This window comes from Euphorbia lathyris, chromosome 8 (assembly GCF_963576675.1).
Source record: "Euphorbia lathyris chromosome 8, ddEupLath1.1, whole genome shotgun sequence".
NCBI classification, from domain to species: domain Eukaryota; kingdom Viridiplantae; phylum Streptophyta; class Magnoliopsida; order Malpighiales; family Euphorbiaceae; genus Euphorbia; species Euphorbia lathyris.
The window spans coordinates 81,188,927-81,199,403 of record NC_088917.1 but is presented as its reverse complement, the minus strand read 5'-3'; the positions used below and the strand labels follow the sequence as shown (position 1 = coordinate 81,199,403).

Below are 10,477 nucleotides of genomic sequence, written 5' to 3'. Positions count from 1 at the left end.
AGGGCTATATTCAGAAGATCTTGTCAAGATTTGGCATATCTATCGCAAAGCCCATAGATACTCCTAGTGCTGTAAGTGCACATCTGTCTATTGCTTTTGCACTTAAGTCTGCTGAAGAGAAGGAGTACATGTCTCGAGTTCCCTATGCTAGTGCAGTAGGAAGCTTGATGTATGTAATGGTCTACACTAGACCTGATCTTACACAGTCTGTTAGTGTTGTTACCAGGTTTATGGGTGAACCTGGCAAGGAGCATTGGCAAGCTGTGAAGAGGATCTTTCGGTACCTAAAAGGTACATCTGATGTTGGTCTCATTTATGGAGGTGATACAGAGTGTTTGGTGACTGGTTTTTCAGACTCTGATTCATGTCAATTCTGAAAAAGTCCTTTCGCTCTTCCCTTTCTCTTTTTAACTTTCATGATTTCTTTGAAAATATCTCCTTCAGTTCCTTTATTAGCTCGACCTCACATTTGTTCTCTTGCACATACTTGATTTTTTTGTAAATTACTGGAGACACACACATCCCATATGATTTACAATTTTTTAGATGCTCAACATCTTTACCATACGCTAGTATTGAAACCTCCTTTTTCTTTACACATCGTTGAGCATATGATTGAGAACAACTATCATTAGAGCCATGCTCGTTCCGTTCCGTTCTGCATTGCCATTGTCGTTTGCTGCTTCTTCCATAAGTTTGTTTTGCTTCTTACCTGATGCTTTGATTTCTTTTTCAAACCTCTTGCTCTTTTTCGATACTTCCGAATTTTGTACATTTTGCTTTCCACTAATTTGGATATTGCAATCAAAATTATTGGAGTTTGTTAATTGTGTTGAAAAAAATAAAACCAAAGGAAAAAAAGCTCAGAAGTAACCCAAAACTATATAATTAGATCCAAATACATTATGGATTAAACCAAGTTTATGTTGATAGTAATTATATATTTATTGCAGAAACTATCCTTTTATAATATAAATACCATTTTCCCATAAACACAATAGAAAAGAAAAAATAGTGTTTAGTTTGACATTGGTGATATCAAGTGGGTTTGCAGATCAAGCTGCCACATTGGTGATATCAATTCATCTCTTACCACTTTACTGAACAGAACAACTGTAATGGTTTATGCATTCAAATTTTACTATCCCGTTACTATCATCGACTAAATAGCTAATTTTAGAATGTGTTAGAGCAGTCACTCTCTTGCTAATGGACATCCATCTTTGACCAAATGTCTAAGCTTATGGTTGTGCTTCGTTTGTGGCCAGTGGAGGCATGGGAACAAGATGAAACCTGTTATGAATTGGAAGATTGTGAATTTACCCCTTTACCTTGTTGCAGTACATATATGTTTTGAATCAACAAAATATGGCTTTACTTCACAAAGAAACTTAATTCAGTTGATTGAATTGGTAGTCTGATGTTCAGTTGATTGAATTGGTAGTCTGAATCCCATCATCGGATTTGGGAGTCCTAGCATTTCATCATCTCCATGTAATAGGTTCAGCTTCTTCTTGTGCTTAGAGCTATGTTGCACTCAAATAGAAACAGATACGGGAAACAGTTGGAAACAAAAGAGAAACGGAAACAAAAACAGATACGAAACGCGGAAACACTTATGAAAAAAAAAATTACATGCAACATAGGCTTAGAGTGATAATGATTAATCCTTGGCTGTCAAATAGGAGCATAAACTAATGTACGTTATTTCTAAGACATAACATTCATAGAACTCAAAAGGGCCAAGGACAATAAATGGAGAGAAGTGTTTGTGCAACATTGATCACAAGTTAACAATGCTTAGCAATACCAAAAGGAATATCGATCCTTAAAACGACTTCAGATTTCATTGACATTCTACATCATCGTCCTCACATACTTGAGTGAGCCCCAAGGGCAGGCCAGGAGGATGTTGACGGGAGAGGGTTCCTTTCAAGCTATTAAACATCAAAGTCTAAAGTAACTAGAACACTTTTTAATGTCTCACTAGAATCTCCCTGAAACCATATTTAAAACCGGCCAACAAATGAATAGCTCAAGAAAAAACTTAGAATTTCAAAAACAATTTACTATAATGAAATTTCCCCAGCATGCAATTTCACTCATGATATATTCCATAAATATAAGAGTACTTACATTTTAGTCACATTTGTCTCCAACAAGACTTGTAAAAGATGAAAATATCCTAACCTATGACCTCTCCTACAATATATCTCAACTCGACTCTCCAATCATAATTGATAAACATCATCCTTCTTTTACGTGAACTATTTAATTTCTTTACATTGTATTTATGGAAGCACCAAAACCCAACGGTTTATAGTTTTTCAAACTCGAAGGAGTTGCCAAACTTTGAAGCAATGGCAGTACATCAGTAGTATCATCTAGATATTACCTAGACTTGATCCCCGGGCAAAAATTTCCTCTACTCTTAAGACTACTCCAAGACTGGATCCCCTGTTCTTCTCCTCCTTCTTCTTCTTCTACCATAATGAAGCTTTGGCACAGTTTTCATACCCCTGCAGGATTTGGCTCTGATTTGAATCCATATTTTCACTGGAATTTGGAGTATGACGAGGAAGAAAAAGCGTGTAAGTTCATGACTACCTTCGTAAACGAGTCGAGTTTGTAACCCTAATGGCAATGACCGGAACCGATGACATTTACACCGATGGAGTTGCAGTATGTAAACCTAATGGAATCAATGTCTCTGGCGAGAAGGAGGGTGCAGGAGACCCACCGACTGAAAACCTGTGTCTTCTGTTTCCATACAAACTTTGTAAAATAAATTCAAACTTTGGTAGGCTTACACATCACCTTCATCTCCTTCAGTTGGTAATTTGGTAACTTTTTCAAATTTTTGTTTTTGTTTTTTTAATTAAAATCTATTTATCTTAAAGTAATTTTAGAAATTTTATAACAAGTTTCACCTTAAGCAATTCTACTTGATCATGTAAATGGTAGTATTCATATTTAAGCCTAAGGTTTTAAGCGAAATGTAGATTTACTCTAACATATAAAATTATGCGAATTTAGCTCTAACGTTTTCAATCAAAATCAATTTTAGCAATACGCTATTAAAAATTTGAAAAAACTAGTTTGAGTGTTATTTAATTTCACATTGGATCTTTCAAACAATTTTGTTAACAAATTGAATCAATTTTGTACATTTTGGGTTTGTTTTTTTTTTTGTAACCATATTCATATAATACAATAAATATTTAAAACTAATAAGAAAAAAATAAGGTTAAGGTGAAAAAATACTCCTAACGTTTTGGGTTAAGAGCAATTTTAACCCTAACGTCTAAAATGGTATAATTTTACCCCTAACATTGGTAGCCAAGAGCAATTTTACCCCTAACGCTCATAATTTGGGCTAACTTTACCCCTATTATAAAACATAAATATTTTTATTTCTTATTCTTCACTAATTGCATATTTAAAAAAAATTAATGTTTTATAATTTAATAGTAGAATTGCTAATTAATATTATAAATTCAGTGGATTTTTTGAATTATTTTCTCCAATTTATACAAAAGACCGTATACTTGTTTTTTTTTTATTGTTTTTTTCACATAGTTTATCAAATCTGACACACATGTCAGATTGAGTTGGGTTGGACTTTGGCTGGCCAGCTTGATGTTGACCGAACAAAGTTTCTTTCTAGTTATTTACTCCTGGTTTCAAATGAAACTATAATATAAAATAACCATTGTGCGACCAATATCATTCTAATTTATCCTAATGAGAATATGAGGAGACAATGCCCTGTTTTCCAAATCCAACACAAAGCATGAACACAACCATAAACTGATCAAATTCTATACTGCATTGTATAGGTGTTATGGAAGCTAATTCTATAGGTTATATGTATCATGGAACCCTTTGAACTAAAAACTCAAGCTGATAGTTATGTGTGACGGGGTTTTTAATTGATTTTGTGAAAGATGCCAACCTAGTTGGGATCTTTGCATTCCGATCTTAGCCTATAACCCAACATTTACTTAAAAAAACACACCCCTTAAATTTATAATTTTTTTATCCCTTAGTAACACCAAGAATAGTTCTAATCCGTTGACATCTTCAAACTTCATCGTCATTGATCCCTTCACTTTAGCCGCCATCATACCCATTATTATCTCCATCATTTTGTTCTTCCTCGTAATCATTGTTGTCTTCCTCATCATCCTTGTTAGTACCACGAGCATGGCTATTATCACTATCAACTGGTATTTTGGGTTTTGGATGAGGCACATAACTAGTGAACTTTCTACGTGAAATTGACACTGTTATTCATGTCAATGTCCTGAAGTCCTTTCGCTCTTCCCTTTCTCTTTTTAACTTCCATGATTTCTTTGGAAAATATCTCCTTCAATACCTCACATTTGTTCTCTTGCACATACTTGATTTTTTTTGTAAATTACTAGAGGCACACACATCCCATATGATTTTATTACAATTTTTTAGATGCTCAACATCTTTACCATACCCTAGTATTGAAACTTCCTTTTTCTTGACACATCGTTGAGCATATGATTGAGAACAACTATCATTAGAGCCAAGCTCGGTGTGTTCTGCGCTGCCATTGTCCTTTGATGCTTCTTCCATAAGCTTGTTTTCTTCTTACCTGATGCTTTGATTTTTTTTTTCAAACCTCTTCTTCTTTTTCGATACTTCCCAATTTTGTACATTTTGCTTTGCACTAAGATACTTCCGAATTTTGTACATTTTGTTTTGCACTAATTTGGATATTGCAATCAAAATTATTGGAGTTTGTTAATTGTGTTAAAAAATAAAACCAAGGAAAAAAGCTTCGAAGTAACCCAAAACTATATAATTAGATCAAAATACATTATGGATTCCAAATTTATGTTGATAGTAATTATATATTTATTGCATAAACTATCCTTTTATAATATAAATACCATTTTCACATAAACACAATAGAAAAGAAAAAATAGTATTTAGTTTGACATTGGTGATATCAAGTGGTTTTGCAGCAAGGAATATGTTGATCAAACAACGCAACCAGCCAACTGCTACATTGGTGATATCAATTCATCTCTTATCACTGTACTAAACAGAACAATTGTAATGGTTTATGCATTCAAATTTTACTGTCCTGTTACTATCATCGACTAAATAGCTAATTTTAGAATGTATTAGAGCAGTCACTCTCTTGCTAATGGACATCCATCTTTGACCAAATGTCTAAACTTATGGTTGTGCTTCGTTTGTGGCCAGTGGAGGCATGGGAACAAGATGAAACCTGTTATGAATTGGAATATTGTGAATTTACCCCTTTTCCTTACTGCAGTACATATATGTTTTGAATCAACAAAATATGGCTTTACTTCACAACGAAACTTAATTCAGTTGATTGAATTGGTAGTCTGAATCCCATCATCGGATTTAGGAGTCCTAGCATTTCATCATCTCCATGTAATAGGTTCAGCTTCTTCTTGTGCTTAGAGCTATGTTGCACTCAAATAGAAACGGATACAGGAAACAGTATTGGAAACAAAAAAGAAACGGAAACAGAAACAGATAGGAAAGGCGGTAACGCTTGTGAAAAAAAATTCCGTGCAACATAGGCTTAGAGTGAATGATTGATCCTTGGCTGTCAAATAGGAGCACAAACTAATGTACCTTATTTCTATGACATTTACACCAATGGAGTTGTTGCAATATGTAAACCTAATCGAATCAATGTCTCTGGCGAGAAGGAGGGTGCAGGAGACCCACCGACTCAAAACCTGTGTCTTCCGTTTCGATACAAACTTTGTAAAATAAATTCAATTTATTTATTGTGTCATCTCTTGAGTTGGTAATTTGGTAGGCTTACACATCACTTTCATCTCCTCCATCTGTCAAATTTTTGTTGTTTTTTTAATTAAAATCTATTTATTTTACATAATTTGTGGAAATTGTATAACAAGTTTCAGCTTATGCAATTCTACTTGTTCTTCTACTTGTTCTTGTAAGTGGTACTATTCATATTTAACCCTAATGTTTTAAGTGGTAGTATTCATATTTAACCCTAAAGTTTTAAGAAAATGCAGATTTAACTCTAACATATAAAATTATGTGAATTTAATTTTAACGTTTTCAATCAAACTCAATTTTAGTAATACGCTATTGAAAATTTGAACAAACTAGTTTGAGTGTTATTTAATTGTCACATTAGATCTTTCGAACAATTTGTTGACAAATTGAATCAATTTTGTACATTTTCGGTTCGTTTTTTTTGTAACCATATTAATAACACAATAAATATTTAAAACTATTAAGAAAAATTGATTAATTTAGAGATAAAGTGCAAAAATACCCTAACGTTTTGGGTCAGGAGAAATTTTAATCCTAACGTCAATTTTACACCTAATGTTGGTAGCCAAGAACAATTTTACCCTTATTATAAAACACAAATATTTTTGTTTCTTATTATGCACCAATTGTATATTTAAAAAAAAAATCATGTTTTATAATTTAATAATAGAATTGCTAATTAATATTTATAAATTCAGTGAATTTTTTGAATTTTTTTCTCCAATTTATAGACAGTATATTTGTTTTTATTTTTTATTTTTTCACATAGCTTATCAAATTTGAGACACACATGTCAGATCGGACATTGGCTGGTCAGCTGGATGTTGACGGGACAGAGTTTTTTTGAAGTTATTACTTCTGGTTTCAAATGATACTATAATATAAAATAACCATTGTGCGACCACTATCATTCTAATTCATTCCTCAGTGCCCTGTTTTCCAAATCCAAAACAAAGTAGGAACACAATCATAAACTGGTCAAATTCTATACTGCACCGTATGGCCATTACCTGAGCTAATTCTATAGGTTATATGTATCATGGAACAGTTTGAATTAAAAGTTCAAATTTATAGTTAAGACCCTATCACATATCTCATATAAATCTCTGACAATTTGTTCCCACGTCTAAATAGAAGAAATTGTCTAATGGAATTTAATATAGCAAGCAATAGAAAAAATCGATTGACTAATGAAACATTCTTAAAGCCAATGCCAACAAATGAATAGTTCAAGAAAAAAGTTAGAATTTCAAAAACAAAACTATTTACTATAATGAAATTTCAATAGCATGTAGTTTCACTCCTGATATATTCCAGATATAAGAAAAGTATTCACATATAGCCACATCTGCCTCGAACAAAACTTTACAATATCTCAACTCGACTCTCCAATCATAATTGATAAACATCATCCTTCTTCTACCCAGATTGTTTACTTTCTTTACCCTGTGTTTATGCACCAAAAAACCAACAGTCTATACCATTTTAAAGGCCAATGTCGAAAGACACTTGCTCTTCTGTGTTGCAACCCTAGATAGTACGTATCCTTGTTGGGTTGTTGTCCAACAGTGCACGATCTCGGGAGCTAAAGAACATAACAAATTTGATGTTGTTCTTTATATGCTTTCGAATGTAATAGCCTTCTTCTGTAATAGCCTTGTTCTTTCTTATTTGATCTCCATTCAGACATGTAATAGCCCTCATCTGTAGAAACATTTGATGGTTTAAAAAAACATTCCACCACATTGTAGGAAATGTATAAGACATATAGGAATTGTGCAATATATCATCATTATTATCATAAGTGTTATCTCTGTTTCTTTTGAGTATTTTGATCCTTTGAAGAATATCAATTGTGTTAGCTACATACAGAAAAACTAAATATACTTACGATTATGAGTTGATTTGATTGCACCTGATTTATGAGACCGCTAACTCTTTAAAACACTCCCTAAAATAGCAAATAATACGTTTCATAAAAGTTAAAATCAATTATTCCATTTCTCTACCTTTTAATTTTTTTATTTTAAAATTTTGGTAAGAATGAAAAATAACTATTTTTAGAAAGAAAATTAACCGTTGTCTATCAGCAGAGCAAACATTAATAGTTGACCAAACCCAACTAAATCTGATTCACAACAATAGAAACCACAACAAATGTGAGTCCACAAGCAGCTCGGCAGAGAACATAGAAGATAATTATGGTTACAACTGAACCACTTAAGCAAGATATTCTTCCCAGAATTATGCAGAAAACACCATCTAATGTCTGAACTATCCATACACCTCAAAGTCTACCTCTCATCCCATACTCTTTTTCGATCATGTCCGAGATAGATCCTCCACTCAGTATAGATAAGATATTCGCCAATCCAAAACTAGCTGCAATTATTACTGCTTTGTCTAATTTCAGATTAAACCTGTCATAAAAATACTTTGCAATTATATTAACTGTTGTAAGTTCCAAACTATTTTCAGTTGTAACCATATCTACATAGATTGCAATATATTTTTGCTTAAATTTCAAAATTTTACCTATGATTTAGTTGCATCAACACCCCAAAGCTTCAATCGCTCTTCTATCTCTCATTGGCTTTCAATCCAAATACACAAAAACCAATCATCATCAAACTCATACAGATCATGAAAAGAGAGGAAATGGATTTCAAGCAACGGTTGGATTTAAGAAGAGGAGACAGTGACATTGATTCTTCAAGAAGTGATTCATAGTCGGGTTTTGGTGTTGTTGAAAAGCACCAACTGATTTTGATTTGTGCTCCTGTTGGTAAACATTGTTCCTGCTGTTTCAGGACAAATTGAAAATGGGAAGGGACACCCGGAAATGGAAACAAAATGGACATGGACATCGAATTTAAGAGCTAAATTACCTGATACAGATCTTGAAAAGAGAGGAAATGGATTTCAAGCAACTGTTGGGCTTAAGGAGAGGAGACAGTGACATTGATTCTTCAAGAAGTGATTCATAGTCCGGTTTTGGTGTTGTTGAACCAGATCATGAAAAGAACCAACTGATTTCGATTTGTGCTCGTGTTGGTAATGATGAAACTAGCAAATTCCAGCATCATAACAGAATACATAGATAAATATGGGTTAACAATTATTCACATTTTCACGTTTCATAAAATTGAAAAAAAAAAAAAAGATTGCAACAACCAACCTTGTTATGTATGAGTAAACTAATTCACGTTTCATCATAACAGACTAATTTTTATGTTTTTAATAAATTTTAATCAAAGTTTGAACAATTCGTAAATTATTAACAATATATGGTATCATCTCGAAAATAATTCATGAAGGAAAAATGGTACTATTAAAACTAATTTATCGTATTTTGATATAAATCGGTAAAAATGCTGAATTTTATTAAAATTATGACTAAATGGAGTTAATGAATGATTTCAACTTGTTATAAATTTTATTCGAGATGTATTCCTATTATTTTAAATAAAATCGGATTTGTTTGAATATGGAAGTTATGATTTTTTTTTATTATTATTAAAAGTGGATGAGGGTGGTGAGCATGGAGCCTAGACATAACTATGTCCAAATGTCGGCCAAACAGTTTTTTTTTTTATATATTATATATGATTGATATCAAAGTCATTTTTACAAACACTAGGCTTTCTAGAGAAATCTAGTAGTATAAATATCAAACTAATTTTTTTTTTGTGTAATATATATATAATTGGAGGTAAAGGCTATGCTTACTTTCTAGAATTGTTCCTTTTTTTTTTGTAGGAAAAGAAAAGAAAAACAAGCCAACAACCCCACAAACTAACCCGGGATTAGCCTAGGAAAGCTAACCCTAACTGGATCATCTGAAAGCAAAGAAAAGAGGAAATCCGGAGAAGACGAGAAAGTTGAGACTCCCAACATCCTCACATGGCCCTTAGCAGCTAGGCAGTCTCCAGCCCTGTTCTGCTCACATGGCCTTCTTGAATTGTTCCTTTAAGTATGATAATTTAATTTAGGGTAAATTATAAAATTGGGTCAAATGAACATTTACATATTTAAACCAATTAGCCAACTCATTATCTATTTAGACTATATATTTATGACTTTTCCAAAATGCCCTTTATATATATATATATAAAACAACTTAAGCAAATTTCATTTCTTCTTCTACACCGCTAACCTTGCAAACTCAATGTTTCATTTCGAGCCACTAAATCTTTGTATTTCTTCTAAGGATCAGGTCATTGGGACTAATATCAGGCATGACACGATGTGGTGGAATGTAGGAGTGGTAACACAATTGATATTCTTCAAAGGATCAAAATACTCAAAAGAAACATGGATAACACTTATGGGAATAATGATGATATGTTGCACAATTCCTATATGTTTTATACATTTCCTACAATGGAGTGGAATGTTTTTGAGACCATCAAATGTTTCTACAGAAGAAGACTATTACATGTCTGAATGGAGCTAAAATGAGAAAGCACAAGGGTTACATCTTTCAAGAATCAAATTTTCAGTAAAGAATATTAATTGTGTTAGCGATGCTCCTACATTCGACCTCCTCATGTCATCCCTGATGTTAGCCTCATTCCCGACCTGATCAAAGAATGGATACGATCAATTATCACTTTTCGTACATTTGTATCATATATAATACTAATATAAA

The 10,477-nt window shown here is 32.7% G+C and overlaps 1 long non-coding RNA gene across 1 annotated transcript; it reads right to left on the bottom strand.

Annotated features, from left to right (window-relative positions):
- Positions 1-7,747: 7,747 nt before the first annotated feature.
- LOC136203364 (uncharacterized) lies at positions 7,748-9,131 on the bottom strand. Its single transcript, XR_010674803.1, has 3 exons — positions 8,715-9,131; positions 8,362-8,627; positions 7,748-8,246 (listed from the first exon to the last, which is right to left on the bottom strand). It is a non-coding gene; the product is annotated as an uncharacterized lncRNA (long non-coding RNA).
- Between the last annotated feature and the right edge of the window lie 1,346 nt (positions 9,132-10,477).